Here is a 21,514-nt window from a genome sequence, read left to right as displayed (position 1 = left end):
GCAAATAGGAACCACTTTCCTGCTTCCAAGGCAATAGTATTTAGTGGAAGAAAGGAACCTACAGTTTGAGTTTTGTTAATAACTTGCCAAGTCTACTAACGTTAAAACTTGCTAACAGTCACAGAATAATCTGCACTCTTAGTCAAATACCCTATTAATTTTCTTAGAGAAATCTGAACTGTTTGGCATTGATGTGGTATTTATAAGATACTTTTTCAGAAATTCAACCAGCTCATAAAATGAAATCTAATATATACTGAATATACTGTTAATTTAGCCACTTGCTTCCTCAATCCTGTCCAATTCCTCTCAGGAAGGCTCTCCAGAATTCTATACAGACTTTTAAAAAATATTAGTTTCCTTTTACTACAAAGTCATATCTGCGTAGCCACTCTGTTTTTCCATTGACTGGAAGTATCATGTGACAGTCACAAAAGGAACTGGGCTCAGAAAGCAAGTAGCACCAATGGGGAAAGACTGAAACATCTGAGTATGTTACTATCTGCTTTAACAAGACTCAAAACAGCCAATTTGATAGACACCTTTATTTTATCCTTTAAAATGTTTTATTGTGAAACATTTCAAACAAGTAATAAAAGTAAACTTTTAGAAGAAACTCCATTTATGTATCATCTTTCAACAATTACCAACTCACAGTCAATCTTGTTCCATCTTTTACCTCTCCTCCATTCTAAAGCAAACACCAGGAACATATCATTTCGTCCATAAATATTTCAGCATGTATCTCTAAAAGACAGATTCTTTAAAAAAAAAAAAAAAAAAAAGCGTGCATTTCAGTTCCTGTTTTGTTTTGGAGGGAAGATAACTTTATTTTTAAAATTTTCATTGGAATATAGTTGATTTACAATGTTGTATTAATCTCTGCTGTACAGCAAAGTGAATCAGTTATACATATATTTACATATATCCACTTTTTAAGATTCTTTTCCCATATAGGTTATTACAGAGTATTGAGTAGAGTTCCCTGTGCTACATACAGTAGGTCCTTATTAATTATCTATTTTATACATAGTAGTGTGTGTATGTCAATCCCAATCTCCCAATTTAGCCCCCTCCCCTTTTGGGGGGAAGATAACTCAAACCACCATTTTGTCCTTTCCTAGAACTCCCATTCCTATATCTAAAGGATTGTCATCCAATCTGAATTCACTTTAGCACTCCTCAATCTCACTCTAATCCCAAAGTACTAAAACAAACAAACAAAAACCTTCCAAAAAAATTAAAGACGGAACACTTCAAAACTCATTTTACCCTGATATCAAAGCCAGATATTAATACTACAAGAAAAGAAAACTACAGGTCAATAACCCTGATTAACATACATGCAAAAATCCTCAACAAAATATTAGCAAACTCAATTCAACAGTACACTGAAAGGATCATATACCATGATCAAATGGGTTTTATTCCTGGGATGCAAGGATGGTTCAACTACCCAAATCAATCAATGTTATACACATTAAAAACCATATGATCATCTCAATAGATGCAGAAAAAGCATTTTACAAATTCCACCATCCTTTCATGATAAAAACTCTCAATGAATTGGGTACAGATGGAGTGTACCTCAACATAATAAAGGCCATATATGACAACCCACAGCTAACATCATACTCAATGGTGAAAAGTTGAAAGCTTTTAAGATCAGGAACAAGACAAAGATTTCCACTCTTACCACTATTATTCAAAACAGTAGTGGAAGTACTAACCAGAGCAATTAAACAAGAAAAAGGAAAAAAAGAAAAAAAAGAAAAGGCATCCAAATCAGAAATAAAATCATCTCTGTCTGCAGATGCCATGGTATTATAACTAGCAAACCCTAAAAATTCCCCCCAAAATGTTTAGAATAAACAAATTCAAGGAATTCCCTGGTGGTGCAGTGCTTAAGAATCCGCTTGCCACTGCAGGGGACATGGGTTTGATCCCTGGTCCAGGAAGATCCCACATGCCGTGGAGCAACTAAGCCCGTCTGCCACTACTGAGCCCACGCGCCACAACTACTGAAGCCCGCACGCTGCAACCACTGAAGCCCATGAGTCTACAGCCCATACTCCGCAATAAGAGAAGCCACTGCAGTTAGAGGCCAACGCGCTGCAACAAAGAGTAGCCCCTGCTCGCTGCAACTACAGAAAGCCCATGCGCAGCAACGAAGACCCAACACAGCAACAAAACCCCAAAACAACAACAACAAAAAACAAATTCAGCAAAGTGACAGGATATAAAATCAATATATAAAAAAATCACTAACAACAAACTACAGGAATGAGAAATTAAGAAAACAATCCTATTTACAACAACATCAAAAAGCATAAAATAATTAGGAATAAATCCAACCAAGTGAAAGATCTGTGCACTGAAAACTGTAAAACACTGATGAAACAAATCAAAGACACAAACGAATGGAAAGACAGCTCGAGCTCATCAACTGGAAGAATACTGCTAAAATGTCCATACTATCCGAAGTGATCTACAGATTCAAAGCAATCCCTATCAAAATTCCAATGGCATTTTCGCTGAATAGCCAAAGCAATCTTGAGAAGGAAAAACAAATCTGAAGCATCATATTTCCTGATTTCAAACTATATTACAAAAACTCAGTATGGTGTTGTCATAAAAACAGACACATATATCAATGGAACAGGCTGAAGAGCCCAGAAATAAACCCATGCATATACGGTAAACTAATTTTCAACAAAGGTATCAAGAATATACAATGGGGAGAAATTCAGCAAAAGCTATGAATTAGGACTTCTTTGGATATTCTTTAATTTTGAGAAGCATCTTTCTGTTACTAGAGCTGTTAAGAGTATTTTATAGGCCATGACAGCACTGTAAGCAACCTAAGTGTCCATAAACAGATAAATGGATAAAGAAGATGTGGTACATACACACAATGAAGTATTACTCAGCCATAAAAAGAGAATGAAATACTGCCCTTTGCAGGAAAAGGATGGACCTAGAGATTATCATACTAAGTGAAGCCACACAAAGACAAAATTGTATGGTATCACTTATATGTGGAATCTAAAAAATAACACAAAAGAACTCATTTACAAAACAGAAACAGACATAGAAAACAAACTTATGGTTATCAAAGGGGAAAGGGATGGGGTGGGATAAATTTCCGATAAATTATTTCAAAATATAAATCACAGTACTTCTACAGCTGATAATTCTGATGGAGTAATTTTTCTTAAAAAATTTAACTCTTTATATAAATCAGTTTGTTGTAAATCTGAATTGAATTTTAAAATGTAAATTTATACAATAGCATTTTAGTGTTTCCTCTGACATTTTCTGTAAATAATGGAGGTTGTACAAGAAACTAAAAGTGGCTTTTTTAATTTGCGTATAATTAAAATATAATGTAATTAAAATTTCATTCATATATATAAAAAAGAATACACAATGGGGAAAGGATAATCTCTCTTTACCATAAATGGTGCCAGGAAAACTGAATATCCACATGCAAAAGAATGCAACTGGACGCCTATCTTATATCACACAGAAAAATCAACTCGAAATCTATTAAAAAGACATGAATGTGAGACCTGAAACCAAGCAACTCCTAGAAGAAAACATAGGAGATAAGGTCCTTGACACTGATGTTGCCAATGATTTCTTTTTTTAAATATATTTATTTATTTACTTAGGGCTGCATTGGGTCTTCGTTGCCGCGTGCAGGCTTTCCCTAGTTTTGGCAAGCAGAAGCTACTCTTCATTGCGGTGCATGGGCTTCTTACTGCAGTGGCTTCTCTTGTTGCGGAGCAGGGCTCTATGCGTGTGGGCTTCAGTAGTTGTGGCACGCAGGCTCAGTAGTTGTGGCTTGTGGGCTAAGAGCACAGGCTCAGTAGTTGTGGCGCACGGGCTTAGTTGCTCTGCAGCATGTGGGATCTTCCCGGACCAGGGCTCAAACCCGTGTCCCCTGCACTGGCAGGCGGATTCTTAACCACTGCGCCACCAGGGAACTCCCGCTAATTATTTTCTTAAAAATTAATTTTTATTAGAGTACAGTTGCTGTACAATGTTGTGTTGGTTTCTGGTGTACAACAAAGTGAATCAGTTATACATATATACATAACCACTCTTTTTTTAGATTTCCTTCCCGTTTAGGTCACCAGAGAGCACTGAGTTCCCTGTGCTATACAGTAGATTCTCATTAGTCATCTATTTTATATATAGTAATGTATATATGTCAATCCCAATCTCCCAATTCATACCACCCCTCCCCCCTTGGTAACCATAGTTTGTTTTCTACTTCTGTGACTCTACTAATGCTTTGCAAGTAAGTTCATCTGAATTATTTTTCTAGATTCCACATATAAGCGATATTATATGATATTTGTCTTTCTCTTTCTGACTTGCTTCACTCTGTATGACAATCTCTAGGTCCATCCACGTCACTGCAAATGGTATTATTTTGTTCCTTTTTATGGCTGAGTAACATTCCATTGTATATATGTATCACATCTTCTTTATTGCCAATGATTTTTTTTGATTTAACACCAAACGCCAGGACAACCAAAGCAAAAATAAACAAGTGAGACTACAACAAACTAAAAGTTTCTGCAGAGCAAAAGAAACCATCAATGAAAAGAAAACATAATATGGAATGGGAGAAATTATCTGCAAACCACAGAGTTGATAAAGGGTTAACGTCAAAAACATTTAAGGAACACATACAACTCAATAGCCAAAAAAGGAAAAGAACAAAAAAAAAAACCCAATTAAAAAAAGGGCGAAGGACCTGAATAGATATTTTCCCAAAGAAGACATAAAAATGCCCAACGGATCCTTGAAAAGGTCAACACCACCAATCATCAGGGAAATGCAAATCAAAACCACAATAAGACATCACCTCACACCTGTCAGGATGACTATTATCAAAAAGACAAGAGATAACAAATACTGATGAAGATGTGGAAGAAAGGGAACCCTTGTGCACTGTTGGTGGGAATGTAAATCAGTGCAGCCACTATGGGAAACAGTCTGGAGGTCTTCAAGAAATTAAAAGTAGAACTACCATTTGATCTAGCAATCTCATTTCTGGGTATATATCCAAAGGAAACAAAATCACATCTTGAAGAGCTATCTGTACTCCCATGTTCACTACAGCATTATTTACAATAGCTAAGTTATGTAAACAACCTAAGTGTCTGCTGAAGGATGAATGGATTAAGAAAATGTGATATCTACCTATCTATCTAGCTGTTTACCTACCTACAATAGAACATTATTCATAAAAAAGAAGGGAATCCTACCATTTGTGACAACATGGATGAACCTGGGGGGTGTTATGCTAAGAGAAGTCAGACAGAGAAAGACATATGTTGCACGGTATCACCACTTATACAGGAATTGGTAAAAAACAAACAAAGCAAAAACCCATAGAAAAAGACTGTAGAATGGTGGTTGCCAGGAGTCGGAGTGTAAGAGAAATGGGAAGAGGTTAGTAAAAGCGTATGAACTTTCAGTGAAAAGGGTGTCTAAGTTCTGAGGATCTAATGTATAACACATATTGGAAAACTGAAACGTGCTGAGAGATTAGAATTTATAGGTTCCCTCACACACAAAAAGGTAAACATGTGATGGATGAATGTTAATTAACTTAATTGCTGGAATCCTTTCACAACATATGTGTATATCAAACAATCATGCTGTATGCTATAAATATATCACAATTTTGCTTGTCAATTATACCTCAATAAAGCTTAAAAACAAAACAAAACACAAAACAAAAACACCTGACCTGATGAGCAACCTGGACTTACATAGCTTTACCTGAAGGCTCTTAAAAGGCTGATATATCTTAGAATTCCAGAGTTAAAAAATTCCTTTCACTCTGGTCAGTAGAAGCCCTAGAGCCGCTTCTAATGATGTCTGAAAAGGACCTTGGATTCTGAAAATAAGTTTTGTTTCCTTAAAGCTCCCTTCTCTGGACTTCCCTGGCGGCACAGTGGTTGAGAATCCGCCTGCCAATTCAGGGGACAAGGGTTTGATCCCTGGTCCAGGAAGATCCCACATGATGCAGAGCAACTAAGCCCACGTGCCACAACTACTGAGCCGGCGTGCTGCAACTACTGAAGCCCATGCGCCTAGAGCCCGTGCTCCACATCAAGAGAAGCCACCACAACGAGAAGTCACGCACTGCAACAAAGAGTAGCCCTCGCTCACCACAACTAGAGAAAGCCCGCGCACAGCAACGAAGACCCAATGTAGCCAAAACCAAAAAAAAAAGAAAAAAAAAAACCACACCCAAAACTCCCTTCTCTATTAAGATATTTAATGTAATTATATTTATATAGCAAGCACTGGTACCTTTGTAAAGTCAGAAGTCTCAAATTTTAGCTAGACACCAATTATTCCTCTGTTAACAGTTGGTTCTTTTCATATAACCAAGTGAAGTTGTGAAAATCAGATGCTATATTTACAGCATGTAAGCATTACTTATCCTAAGATGCAGACAGAGTTTAGAGAATTGATCAAATATTCATAACAATAACGAATTCCAAAATAAAAGCTAACATCTGGAGAATGCTTATTTTCTAAAAGCCACTGTGTCCTCAATCACTTTGTATGCATCAGCTCATGTAACGCCCACAACTTCATGAGAAAGGCACTATCCCTATGTAGCCAAAGACTTACACTCACTAAGCTGAGAAACTTGTCCAAGGCCAGAGCAAGGAAACCCCCAAACTAGAACCTGACCCAAGGTCTATCCAATTTCAGAACCCTCACACCTTTAACCACTATCACTTCACCATTTGGCATATCTTGATTTAATATTTTTTAGCATACAAAATAAATATATTAGAATGTGACATAAGATTGCTGAAATGATGCTGTAACTTTTTTCTTTTTAGGTATTATAATTAGAAAGGATAAGACAGATTTAATATTTAACAGGTTTAAGATTTTCAACAATTTGATTTTTAATTTAAAACTTATAAAATCAAATAATTTGACTTTTAAATGACAAAGCTAAAAATTAGATGACATCCTTTCTAAGATAATATCTAAATTTCAGGTCTAAGGGTGAATTATCGAAAAAATGTTAATTGATGACCTTTGTACTACAAGTACTTCCAGTGTCCCATGTGGTAGTCAAGGTCAAGTATCTGAAATCATCAGGGACAAATGGAAAATGATCTAACAACTCAAGAGAGAGAATTTTTACTGGAGAAAGGAAGTTTCTTATCTTGAACTGTTTATATTAAGTCAAGAAATTCGGGACCCTAGAAGAACAGAAAAGTCTATGTCCTTTTCCATGGCCTAAAAGTTATGTTACTGAAAAATCTAGAAGCAGATAAGTTTTAGTAAATAAACTAACTTATATGCTTTTGTGTTACAACAGAAGCACCACGACAAAATATCACTTTAAATAGTATTCATATGAACCTGTATTCGTAAGTCTTACATACAGGGACAGGAAGATAACAGAATGGAAAAACCACTGTAATTTGACTGTATATCCTTGGAGGAATATATGCTCAGGGCAAAGACAAACAAACAAAACAAACTCACTTTCCAGTAATCATATTGTTCTGCCATTCTAAAACTGTTGTGTGTGTATCGTGGGACAAAGCAAAGTAATTACATTGGTTATTAGTGGAAACTGGGATTTGAGGCATGGGGAAAAGATTAGGCTTATGAAAATATCATGAACCACTAAATTCAAAATAGAAGTTATCAAACACCAACAACTGATATTTTAAAACAAAAAAAGGAAAGAGAAAAAGAGGAAAGGAGAGAAACCATTTTTTAGTTCTGTTCACTGAAAAGGTCTAGAAACAAGGTCCAACCCAAGAGCACTAAACACTCCTAACACCCAGACCATGGTCTCTAAGTACCATTTCCCACTAAAAGAAATCAGAGTTTTGCAGAAATGAGTAATTCCAGGTTTGGGGCGGGAAATACACAAAATGATCCTAGAACATCTTGTCATACTAGAAAGCAAGGAATCAATCAAAACAAGCCAGGAAACGACTGAGAATAAATAAAAACGACTTAGAAGCCAACAGCCAAATGTGGGACCATTTGAATGTCAAAACTAGTAACTCCAAGGGACTGAAACATATCAAACAGGTTTAAAACCTTAAGTACACAATAATAACAACACTTTATTGCTCACCTCTAGACGTTGCTAAGTTACCAACCCATTATTTTGAAAATTAGTAAGAGGGGGGAAAAAGAAACCAAGTACTGATCTTGCTTTTTGTATTCAAACTGTATCTTAGGGTACCATATAATTAATGAGGGGGAGTATTACAGAAATTAAATGAAGTAGTGATATCACCATTCCACAACCATAAAGGAAATAAGGATCTAAGCCTGTTCTTCTCAAACTGTGGTCTGAGAACTCCTGAAGGTCTTGAGATTCTTTCGGGGAATAAGTGAAGGCTTTCCCTTTTTAACTACGCATCTGTGTTAGGCCAGATTTTCTTCAGTCTTTAACCAAAACAACTTATCACAACAAATTAAACGCAGAAGTAACTATGAGAAAGCAGCTACCTTCTATCACTAAAGAGACTTACAAAAATGTTAAACAATACCATTAAAAAAACTGGAAAGTTATTTTTCATAACAGTCATGTTACTTATGTCAGCAGGATTTGTTATTGCTATTCTAAAATTGGTTAATAAATATTTAAAAATATTATCAGTTTTAATTTCTAATATGGTAAATCTCAATAGAAACTACAAAAACAGAAACCCTCTGGGGCCTTCAACAGCTGCCTAACATCACAAAGACAAGCAGACATTATGTAAGTCTTAAGGGAAGTATCCACTACTTTTATAAAGTATACTTGAAATGGATCTAATCACTAATTTACATAAAATATGGAGGGGTCATCTAATAGGAGAATATGTTAAATGACACCATAGAGACACACTTTCCAAAATCCAAGAGTAAGAACTCAACACAATGATAAATTTCATTAGTCAGTGTATTACATGAGAAAAAGAGAAGAGAGAAGCTATAAATTAGAAAGACACAAACTAATCCACCAAGTGCAAGGAACGTATGGACCTTATCTTGACCAAATGGAATGGTTTCAGTAAAATCCAAAGGGAGTCCATTTTTCTACATTCCCTCTGTTTTGTTGTATTTGGAATTTTTCATCATAAAAAATTAAATCTGTACCTATCCCCTCCCTCACCACAAACTGAAAGGAAAAGAAAAAGGCATTCTAAACTGTCCACGTGGAAATGGGGGTTCAGAGAGGCCAACAGAAAAATCCTAGCCGAGAGGACAATCAGAAGAGCTCTATAAAAGAAAACTGCATTGCTGTGGAGTGATGAAAAGTTCCACAACCCTCTATAATTAGGGTGAGCATGTAATTTACGGCCCAAATTGGGACATTTTTGAGAGTGAAAGGGGTGCTATCACTAACTACCTGCTAAACACAAAACAGGACACTCCCAGGTAAACCAAGACGTATGGTCACTCTATCCACAAAAGATTAAAAATCATTTTCACAGAAGATATTCAACTCAATCCTTTGGGTAACCATTTTCCATAGAAACATATTCCTAATGTAATAGAGTTCAGAAAAGCTAAGGTATTCTTCACACACAAAAAATTACTTTTCATCTTTCTTGCCTGGCACAGTTATATCATAAAGTGGGATATGCCTACTTCTCTTCTCGTTGCTCAGTGTATTCTGCAAACCTCCAGCCATTTCTTTTCATACCAACTGTGCATGATAAACTATGAGAGGAAAGTTACACTTACCCAGAGCCTTGCTTTTCTAAAAATACACGTCTTCCCATGGGCCTCCACACATGACTTAGTCAGACTCCTACTCAATTTATGAACAGACACCTTATTCCTAGCAATACTTCAAATCTTAACAGCCTAGGGGTAAAGCAAGAGTAAGCAAAAACATTTTGATCAGGTCAGCCAGCCCAAGCTCCAAAGGGCCTTGGGGTTGGCATTATTATTACCTACTTGTTCTAAAGTGGTATGGCTACAGTAACTGCAGAGCTCCATACATGTTAATATAATTTTCAATTTTTTTAATTTTTAGCAAATATCTGGTTTTAGTATTGCTTATATAACATGTCACCAAGAGATGAGTACCTGTTAAACTGTGAATATTTTATGCCATTTCATAGGTTTTAAAGTATTGGGTAAACCTTTTCAATAAAAGTAGCCTAAATATGAAAGTATGCAACAATTTGGTACAATTTAGCCTCATACTAAAATGTGGATTGATACCCTGTCAACCTACCTTTATTCTTTTCTATTACTAAGCTATGACATTAAAGTTCTAATTGCCATAAATAAAACTAAATTTCTCTAGTAAGAATGCAAATAATTTAAAACGGACTTCAAAAATTTGGACTTGCTTCTACAATTTCCTCAAGCCTGTTCTTTGTTATTTTTGTTTTCTTAAAGTCATTTCACCATATATTTTCCAGGCTGTGGGCATAAAGACACTTAACTTGCATGGTTGTAGCAGTCTGCACCACAGAAATCAAGAATATAAAAATTTATGTATTCACACAACAATCTAATGCTACATGTGGCATGCAATCAATCACAGTCCCTCAAAAGTCTTTCTCCTTGTTTTACTTTAAGAGATTAAACTCCTTTGTCTTTAGAACTAAAATACAGTTTTTTTAAAAAAGTGTCCTCTACACTCTATCTCAAATGCTAACATATTAAACATTTATTTTTCAAATAACTATCTGACTGTGGCTCTTCCATTCCTGTCTGGTTTCTCTTTTAAAATAAGTCAACTCTCAACAGCCTACGTTAATAAAGGAAAATGTAACATAAAGGCAGAGTAATTGCCAACAGGTCCTTCCAGGTCATTCCTCATAAATAAAACCTTCCTTGGATGCCAAGAATGCCCAAACAGTTGATTATTAACTGCAGATCATCCTCCTTCGCAGAGCTGTGAGAGAGTACAAACTGTATGTGTTGTGGCATGCACAGAGGTTGGTGGAAGGAAATAGATTTTTCAACACAGGCCAAAGATCATAACAGAACAGGAATAAAAAACCATGGAGACAGGGGGACAAAAAAAGAAAAGAAACAACCTTAAACAAAATGACAAACAATGGGTGCAAATGTAAAACAATGACATCCATCTGGATATACATTAAAATTAACAAGTCAACATTACTAAATATGCTAACACTATACTGGAACATCCTAACCAGATCATAACTTCTAAGAATTATGAAATTATCCTCTTACTATATCCAGCAGTGCACATGCCTTATTAGATTACTGGATTTTATCTGAGTCTTCACATTTCATGAGTGGGGAGGAGGAAATTTCAGCATCAGAAAATAATAAAAATAAAATTTCTTGTTTGGGGAGGTGGTGTGGGAAAAACAAGGCTTGAAAAATATAAATTATGCAGCTTGAAGAAAGAAGTCTGAAAAATCTATATTCAAACAATTTCACCTCCACTAAGGTAAAGGGGTAAATATTCATCAAGGTTTAATTTTTAACCTTACTTTTGTCATAAATCTGAGTTACACTAATTAGTAATTCCCAATTCAAATTGCAAATACTATCTACAGAAGAGATTCTCTCTTTTTTCAAGCTAATAATACGGTGGCATCTGGTGGTAATAATGATTGTGTGACCAACCAATGAAAAATAAGTATGCTTAAAAACAGTTTTTTTTCCTGTAAGGCTAAGAACTGAAATGGCTTATCAAGAAAGAGAATGCAAGGTACTGAAGTTATAAAACCTCTTTCACTACTGATTTTTAAGAATAGGACAAATCAGCTTTGTCTTTAAGTATATATAAACAATCGAATCATAATAAAAATCCTAATAGCCCATCCAATTTTCCCCCTTTGTCCTATTTTCCTTTTTGCTGGGGAGAGGCACTGCAGGATGATAATAGCAGGAAATAAGGTGGAGCAGCTGCACAGGCAAGATGAGGTAGGTAGTGCTGCGTTTCACCTTCATTCTAGCCTACTGCTGACTACGTCTTACTGAAAATGAGATTAGCTGTCTGGGGAGCCAAAGCAGTTATCAAAACCTTTGGGATCAAAATGTGCGCCCTCCTCACTCTTGCCAGGAACTTTTTAGGGTAATAGGAGTACTAGGAACCACGATGAAGAGATTTCTAATTATTTGGGAAGTGGTGTGTGTGCGCCCGAGTGTGTGTACATGCACAAGCACATGCGTAAAGGATGTTTACCCTAGTGCTAGCAATGTGGGTCTTAGGACTCGTAAAGAAAACTGTCTGGAATGGAGGCCAGGGTTTGAACTAGATGGCTTCTATTTTACTCCCACAAATCTATGGAAATAATCCGTGTGAATGAATTTTAAAGAGAAGAAATGACTACCCTTAATTTCCATAATAATATAAAATACAGCCCACTAAATTTCATGTTAATGAAAAAAACTTCTAACTAATGGCAGAGATGATTAGTCACTCAAATTTCCCTTTTCAGGTCAAAATATATCTTTACTGCCAAGACCACTGCACATAAAAATATAATGTTAAGTACGTAACACATATTTCTTTTACTGAGGGAAAAGACACAAAACTTGGTCGTTTGTTTACTATTATAATGTGCATTAAAGGCAGTTTTTTAGCTATTCTATTAAGTTAAAACATCTCTTCTTTGCTAACAGCCACAAGCTCTGAACCCATAAGTAAAAATTAGCACTCCAGTTTCCTTTATCATCTCCTCCAGTCTGGATAGAAGGGAAAACTTTAAAGCTAGTTTAATAACATTGCAATACAGGTGGTATCTCAATTCAAGCAACAGATGTACTCTTGGAAAGCTGAGTTCAAACCAATCATGTCTAAAAATCAAATTCTCCTAAAATATATTAAGCATTTAAAAGAACCACAGCATATACCTTTTATAAAGCAGGAATCCTTTTGCAATCAAAATAACTGCTATCTAATTTGTGAATGCAATTCTTTAATATTTTGGGTTTTTAAAAAGAAGTGGCGCACATGTATTGTTCAACATTTATTTTAAAACTAACTACAGGGCTTCTGTGGTGGCTCAGTGGTTAAGCATCCACCTGCCAATGCAAGGGACATGAGTTCGAGCCCTGGTCTGGGAAGATCACAAGCCGCAGAGCAACTAAGCCTGTGCGCCACAACTAGTGAGCCTGCCAGCCACAACTACTGAGCCCGTGTGCCACAACTACTGAAACCCGTGCACCTAGAGCCTGTGCTCTGCAACGAGAAGCCCACGCACTGCAACGAAGAGTTGCCCCCGCTCGCCACAACTAGACAAAGCCTGCGCGCAGCAACGAAGACCCAAAGCAGCCAAAAATAAATGAATAAATAAATAAATTTAAATAAATAAATAAAAGTAACTATAAATACTGTTCAGGACATTGATCCTTTTAATATTTTAATGAAAACCTCCAAAAACTTTCAAATATTTCATTATGATTTTGTTTAAAGGGATAGATAATGACAGATCTCTTCCAACTCTGATTCGTATTAATTATAATAAACTAGATGCAACCATCCCACTTGCAACTGGGAATTGAGCACGTATGTATCAAACAAGGTTGTGCCTAACTTAAAAGGGGGGCTGGGTAAACTCCAGAGAATATCATGTTCTCCAGGAAGTAGGGATGAGACAAACAGTAAGTAACCTTTCTTTAGTTAGCATTTTACATGATGGCAACCCAACACTTGAATGCTGAAGGATGCTCTCCATGATACTCATATAAAATTGGAGCTAACAATATGCAACTATTTCACAAAGGGAAGCAAACTATTCTACTTACTCTGTTCTAATCCCAACCCAAATAAGGACAATGTATGTGTTGAAATATAAAAGTTTTATTCAGATAGAATATTCTTTTCCATTTTTTTAATGAGAATTCAGCTCTCAGATGCTCCAGAATTGGTCTACTGGGGGGGAGGGGTGATTTGTATTTAGAAGGGTGGAGAACATGGGATTTATTCTTTTAATCTATACAAAGCTTTTATTTTCCTTGGAGGAGGGGATGGGTTCCTACCAGATATTCAGGGACATACTAAATTTGGGGTTAACATTATATGGTTGGCACAAATTCAATGCTCGAGTAGGAACTATAAATGATTTCTTTAATTGTATGCCAAACTGAATAATCTCCCAGGGAAAAGAACCTCCTCCTCCTGCCTTTCCTACCTCCTGCCCCTCCCCCATCAACACTGCCTCCCTGCTGTGCAAAGAGCCCTTTGTCCTGCCCCGTACTTATCTAGCTGTTTGGCCATATTGACAGGCCAACTAGAGGCATAATAAGCGAGTCAGTCTGATATAAGCAGCTGGCAATTTCAAACAAATATCTTCCTTTTCTACTCAGACCAAATCCTGCTGCAGAGGTCTCAGGCCCCTCCCATGCTTCCACCTATTTTTCAAACAGCGCAGCAGGGAACTCTGCATTTTCTCTCAATTAGGTAGCACATCAAAAACTTGATTCCCCAGACAGAAACAAATTCTGTATAAAGTCCTACATCCACTGTTTTTTCTGTGATTCATAACATAGGCCAAGGAGTACCCTCAGCTCTAGGTGTATAACATGACTAACATGGCTAAGAAAATGATTCTTACTCCTTCAATTTGCCATCAAAACTCTGATAATTCTCATACTTCAAGGAAAGACAGAAGAGCACAGAAGAGGAATCAGTCAGATGAAATCAACAGTCGTATACATCAAGCAGAACTGGCCAATAATCCTAGTGTTTTAAAAATACTAAGACATTATTCCAATAAGCAGAAAATTCCTTATCCCTGTCTTTGTATCAAAGATACTTAATGTGACCCTTACATCTCTCCCTGAGGTATTCAGCAAACAAAATCCATATGATGGAGAAACTGAGTGAGGCAGGATGGGATTACAAATTCCTTGCTCAGTGAGGGCTCATATGAAGTAGACAGAGATTCTGCTTCATTGTTCCTTTATTATCTCTCATAGTTCCCTTCATAAAGTGTTAAGAGTTTAATATATTCTGTCAAAATAAGAGGATTCTCTAAAGTAATGTTTTCCAACACCCGTCCCCCACCAAGTTACAGGGTATCTTTTTTCATAAGACTGCAACTAATTAAACAAAATATGTATCAAGATATTAAAGAAATGATATTCTATCAACCTTTGGTGAACTTCCCTGACCCTTTCCAAGAGAAATCAATCATTGCATCAAGGGAAAGGTTAAAAATGCCATTTCACTACATATTTTGGAATTTTTGGTAGCAAGGAATGGTATCAATCCCTGTTTATCATAGGTACATTATACCTATTTTCTAAGGAGTGCCTCTGAAAGGATTTTTTTTTTTTTTACAAATAACTACCAGTTGTATTACTAAATATGTATTATCTTACAATTTTGTGGAGTCAAAGTTTTGTTTGTTTTAAACAAACATCCCTATCAATAAGTTTTAGTTTTCAATAGCCAAAACAATTTTTATAAAAAAAATTCACTGCTAGGCCTTTTAGTTTCAAATTAAACTGACACATCACCAGAGGTGAACCACAAGTTACAAAAAATTTTTATTCATGATCCAATTTCTCACTGATAAGATGTATCCAACAATCATTAACTGTCCTTAACTGTGGCCTAATGTTTCATAAGTTATTTGAATATGAAGAGGATAAAGTAAAAGTGGTTGTCTGCACATCTGCATTTTCTCCCATATTATTTTCCTGTCCAAAGGAAAAAAAATGAAGTAGCCACTCTCCTCCGAAAGGCCAAAATAAGCCCAGAAAGTATGTAAGTTCCTGGACACAAAACACTATCAAAAGATATTAAAAATTTCAAGCATACTGGTTAAATAAATCCTATGAAAAGGCCCTCTATGCTCTTAAGGAAATGATCTTACATTAAGATCACAAGGGGGTTCCAAACAGGAAATACAAGTTAAAAGCAATTACTTTATAAGGTAACTTTCATGTTACATAATAACTTAAAGACATTTATATCTAAACTATGTTAAACGGCCAGTATGAGTGAAACCATATTTACCTGATATGACATCTTTTATATGTGATAGTAATAAGAATTAGAACCACCTAAAATATTATCCATTAAAGGTTCTGTTTCATTAGTCTGCTTATATCCCTGAGCGACAATGCAAGCAACCTTTGTGAATGACAAAACTCATTTCCATTCTTTTTGGTTCCCGCCACAAATGCCAGAGTCACACCGCACATTACAGATGACTGGGTACATCTGCACAAAACTGAACATATCAAAATTCTTAGGGAAAAAAATACATGGGCTGCAAGAGTTGTAGGGATGTAACTGATGGTATATTGTGGTGGTGGTTCTTCTTCAAGTTCTTCCATACTCAGCAAACTGTTTGCTTAATCAGAGATCTCCCTGAAGTGTGGGAGCTGTGGGGGAAGAGAGACCACATAAGGGGCTCAGAGGCTGTCTTCTCAAGTATCCTGTCCACTAGATACTTGATTTCTGAATATTCTTTCTAGTCTGTTCCATATTTCAGATGGATCACGGCCAAACATATACATCCTTGTGATCTCAGATGACTATATTCAACATTATTTTAATGAATCAATATCATAGGTCAAATTCTAAAGAAAAAAAATCTAATCTGGAGAAGTCTATTACAAATACAGAAAAAAAGAAAATACTTCTAATAGTTATATATATAGAAATAATTCCTAAAAGGACAGTTCTTTTTAAAGTTTAAGATTCCGAATTTAGTAAAATGTTTAGCAAAACACCTGTTCAATAAGGTAAATATGGTCTAACCAGAAGTAAGGAGACATACAAATAAAGTATTAAAATTGATTTAATGATTAAACAGATGGAGGAAAACCTGTCAGTTGCAGAAAAATGAACCGATATTTTCCCCATTCTCGTTCTCAGGGAGATCCTTAAATTCTTATTACTTTGGTTGTAAATGTATTGAAAAATTAAAACTCAAATGGAACTTCCAGTCCTATCCAAGCAAAAACCCCAGGCAAAACCCAAAATGTGCCAAAAAACCAAAAACCGAACAAAAAAGAAGTGTCTTTAACTATGATCCAGTTTCCAGATGGTGATATCCATAAATGGGTAGAAGGTTACGAATTGCTAGTTCTCATGTCCCCACCAATAAAATGCAAACCAGCTCAGCAGTGAAAATTCCCAGGAAAGCAAGGTTTCTTCTTAGTCCTAAAGCAGCCATCGCTTAAGTGCAGCTCCCTGCAGCCAACAGCATTAATGGACGCTGCACTGCTGTCCTTCCCTGGAGACAGCAGCCAGCACTACTCAAGCTTCTCACGTAGCAACCAGAGCTCCAGAGCCAGCAGCTGCTGCCGCCTTGTATACCCACCCCGGTGATCCAACCCAAAGGAACAACCTTCTCCTTACCCCACCCCCACTCCTTACACACTCTTTTTTTTGGGGGGGGTGGAGTGGGGTGGGGGGAGGACCAGTGTTCCATGCCAGGAGGGCTGGAATTATGCCTTTAGAAAGAAACAATCCTAAAGTCACCCTTTTAGTTTGAACTAAGTCCTTTTATTAGAAAAATCAACATTTACCAAATTCCAAATATATATTTAATAAGTCAGCAATTTAGGAGTGCAGATTAAGCTTTAGTCTCTAAAAGGCCAATTTGCCAAACACTCTCTTTACAGTCAAATTTAAATCTGCAGTTAAAGACAGCGGCTTGTGTTACGTCCTACCAAAGGACATAATTCATTTTTCTATATATAATGACATGCTGAGTAAACCTTAAAGATTCTAATCCCATAATGGGCCAGAATTTTTGGCTACAGAAGAAAACTAATGATCCTCCTGAGAAAACTGGTAGAAACCAATAAAAAAATTACCTCTGTCCTCCAAGAGGCCCAGAAACCTCTGATAATGTGAATATTCTTTGCTTTAATACTACCTCAGATTCCATACACCTAAAATTACCATTTATAATTTTTCTCTCAAAGTGACGTAAAAACATTAATGATATAAAACTAATCACCAAGAAATTTTCCCAAATAGGGGGTACACATTCTCCTGAAAAGCTCAAACACTCAACTCAGCTGAATCCTCCCTAATCAAAGTATAGCTATGTAACTGCCCAACAAAAAAATGTTAATATGACCTTGGTTACATATCTGTTATTTAAATGCAACTCGTTTAATCAAGTGCTAAGGGAAATTAGCAGAGGACCTAGGGATTTTTCCAGTACTACAAGAACGGGGAAAACTGGAAAAATGAACTAACTACAGACAAAGCCCAACGGAACCCAGAGGTCTGGGCAAGAAATGAGTTAGTGGTGAACACACTGCACGAGTAACATGAGAAAGCAGAAAATGCAGGTCATACACGCAACCCCTGACCCAGACCAGCAGAGCTGGCTCCAGCACCAGTATACACGGGAAAGACCAGTTATTCCTAAGAAGTGAGACAAGCAAAAGAACTCTGTAGAATAAATTAGCAGAGAAGGGGCTTTCCCGACAGTTAAACTTTCCCTCTCACGCGATTCACCTACTTAAAACCAGGGCTCTTCCTCACCACCATTCACTTCGCATCCCTGGCTTCCGCACAGACGGAAAGGGAATTCATAAAGGCTACATTTTTCTGCCTTTAAAGACGTTCGCAAATGATCGCTCTCCACGCCCAAGGCAGGCAAAACGACACAATCTGGCTCCACTCCAAGCGAGAACCCTACAAATTCAGTAGGGCCATCTCAGAGATACTGGGGCAAACGCCACCGAGAGCCCAAGAATGCGAGCTGGGGGTGGCGAAGGTAACGTCTTTAGTGTGGGGAACGAAGCAATCATCTGCGATGGGGACCCTGGCCGAAAGGGAAGGCGTCCAGAAACATTCTGGGGGGGGAGGGGGAGATGGAGATCGAGGCCCCCAGAGGGATCAGAGTTGTCACAAGGCCGCGCGAACGGGGGTGGGGGTGAGGTTTGGGGAGGGGGAAGAAGTGTGCCTGTGTATTTTGAGGGGAGACCAGCGAGAGGCCTACCCTCAAGTAAAAGGTAAACGTGGAGTAGGCAGTTCCCAGGAAAAGGGATGAAGAGGCGTGGGGGGAGGGGAAATGTCCTGACCCAGGAAAGACGTGAAAAGGGTAGCGGGGTCGACGAGATTACCGACGGGGCCTCTCTGCCTGGGCAAGAGGGGTGCAACGATGTGTGGGGGGCGGCGAGCGGGATGAGAAGGGGCAGCATCCTCCTTGCTGAGGGCCTGGGGAGGGCCAGGCCCACGTCCCGAGAGCGAGCGCGGGGAGACGGAGGAGGTGACCCTTCCCTCCCCCGGGGCCCGGTCGTGAGGGTAGGTCTCGCTTTTCTGTCGGACCCTTACCTTGTCCCAGGCCTGGGCCCGGGCTGCGGCGCACGGCACTCCCGGGAGGCAGCAGGACTCGAGTTAGGCCCAACGCGGCGCCACGGCGTTTCCTGGCCGGGAATGGCCCGTGCCCGTGAGGTGGGGGTGGGGGGCAGAAAGGCGGAGCGAGCCGAAGCCGGGGAGGGGGAAGGGCCAGGAAAGGAAGGGGGGCCGGCACTACAGTGTTGGCGAACTGGCGGGACTGGGGCTGCGTGAGTCTCTGAGCGCAGGCGGGCGGCGGCCGCCCCTCCCCCGGCGGCGGCGGCGGCGGCGGCGGCGGCGGCAGCGGCAGCAGCTCACTCAGCCCGCTGCCCGAGCGGAAACGCCACTGACCGCACGGGGATTCCCAGCGCCGGCGCCAGGGGCACCCGGGACACGCCCCCTCCCGCACCGCCATTGGCCCCTCCGCCCACCGCCCCGCACTCATTGGCCAACTCGCCGCCAATCAGCGGAAGCCGCCGGGGCCGCCTAGAGAAGAGGCTGTGCTCTGGACTCCCGCTCCTCAGAGAGCCTCGGCTAGGTAGGGGAGCGGAACTCTGGTGGGGAGGGGGGGAGGCCTGGCGGTTTGGCGGGGGGGAGGGTGGGTGGCTGAGGCCGTCTGGCCGGTAGCTGGGGGTCATCTTCCCCCGCGGGAAGTCGGGAGCATAGCGTTTGTTACGCTGCAAGGGAAAGAGGTGGTTAGAGGCAGGCGGGAGTGTGGCCTGCCCTGTGGCAACCGGAGGGGGAGGGAAAAGGGAGCGGAAAAGGCTCGAATCCGGACGGAGCCATTGCTCCCTCAGAGGGAGGGGCGCTTCCGGCTATTCTGCTGTCACTGATTGGTTGCCGCTCCTCCCGCCGTGTGTGAAAACACAAATGGCGTGTTTTGGTTGGAGCAAAGCGCCTGTCAGTTACAGCCTCGGGAGTGCGCCGCCGCCTAGAGACTCTCGCATTGCCCCCTGGGGCGGGTAGGTAGGTGGGGTGGGGAGCGAGCTGGACTGGCGGGCGCGGTCGGCCTCCCGCGGTGGGGAGGAGAGGGTCAGTGAAAGTGGCTCCGTGCGGACGTCCTGCCACCCTCCCCTTCCTTCGGGGGAGTCGGTTTACCCGCCGCCTGCTTGGCTTCGGCATCTGATTGGCTGCTGAAGCCCCGGCAACGGCCCCTTGTTATTGGCTCGGGTCCCAAATGAGCGAAACCACTGCGCGGGTCGGCGGGGAGGCGGTCGTTGGTACGGCCCTCCCCGAGGCCCAGCGCCGCAGTGTCTGGCCCCGCGCCCCTGCGCAACGTGGCAGGAAGCGCGCGCTGGAGGCGGGGGCGGGCTGCAGGGCCGAGGCTTCTGGGTGGCGGCGACTGCGGCTCCGCCCTGGGCGTCCGCCGCCTGAAGGACGAGACTAGCCCGACGTGCTCCTGGACCCGTGGGGGTGGAGGAAGGAGCGGGCGTCCGTCCTGGTGGTTTGTGGGTGGGAGGCGCATGGTCTCCAAAAATCGGCGCGAGCTGCAATCCAGAAGGAGCTGCAGAGGAGGGGGCGGAGAGAAGGCCGCACCCTGCTCGGCAGGGGGAGGGGAGTGCCGCAATACCTTTATGGGAGTTCTCGGCTGCCTCCTGTCTCCTAAGGACCGCCCTGGGCCTAGAAAAATCCCTCCCTCCCCCGCGATCTCGTCATCGCCTCCATGTCGAGTCGCTCCTTCTCGATTGTGGGCGGGATTCTTTTGCCCACGCTTAACCTGATTCCTGGGCGTTGTCCTGCAGGAAACTGAGCAGGTGTAAGATTATGAGGACGAGCCCAGTTTCTCTACCCACAGACTTGAGTTTGTGTCACAAAGTAATTATAATAGGGGTGGAGGGGGGAAATGGAGTCCAGGCAACACCTGGGGCTGATTTTATGCAGCGAGACTGCGTGTTATTAGTTCTTAAGATCTTTTTTCGCATTTTTCCTGGAGATTAAGGGAGGTAGATGAAAGGCATGATCTCCTGAGTTTTAAACTTTACCCATTTGAAGCCCTTGCTACACCACCAAAATAGAGCATCTTAGATTTAAATCTTAAAATTTTAGTCCCCCACCCTTGCATCCCCAGGGTCAGGCATTTTAGCAACTCTCACTCATGCTTTCAGCCCATTTTCTATTTGTTTTACTTGCTCATTTAGTCCCAGACATACCATTGGCTTTCTTGTCTCCTGTTTTGGTAGCCCGGTAAGTCATGAAACCACACAGGCTACCCAACTTGAGCATAGGCCTCACTCTTGCCCAGCA

The 21,514-nt window shown here is 40.1% G+C and overlaps 1 protein-coding gene across 17 annotated transcripts in view; it reads right to left on the bottom strand.

Moving 5' to 3' along the window:
- Positions 1–19,604, bottom strand: part of SETD5 (SET domain containing 5) — a 93,048-nt gene extending 73,444 nt beyond the window's left edge. For all 17 annotated transcript variants that reach the window (XR_009520910.1, XR_009520909.1, XR_009520911.1 and 14 more), the window contains exon 1: positions 19,268–19,604. The gene's annotated coding sequence lies outside the window, so the exon portion shown is untranslated. The remainder of the gene's footprint in view (positions 1–19,267) is intronic.
- Between the last annotated feature and the right edge of the window lie 1,910 nt (positions 19,605–21,514).

This window comes from Delphinus delphis, chromosome 10, assembly GCF_949987515.2.
Source record: "Delphinus delphis chromosome 10, mDelDel1.2, whole genome shotgun sequence".
NCBI lineage: Eukaryota > Metazoa > Chordata > Mammalia > Artiodactyla > Delphinidae > Delphinus > Delphinus delphis.
Note: the sequence above shows the minus strand (reverse complement) of the source record. Positions and strands in the feature narration are given on the sequence as shown.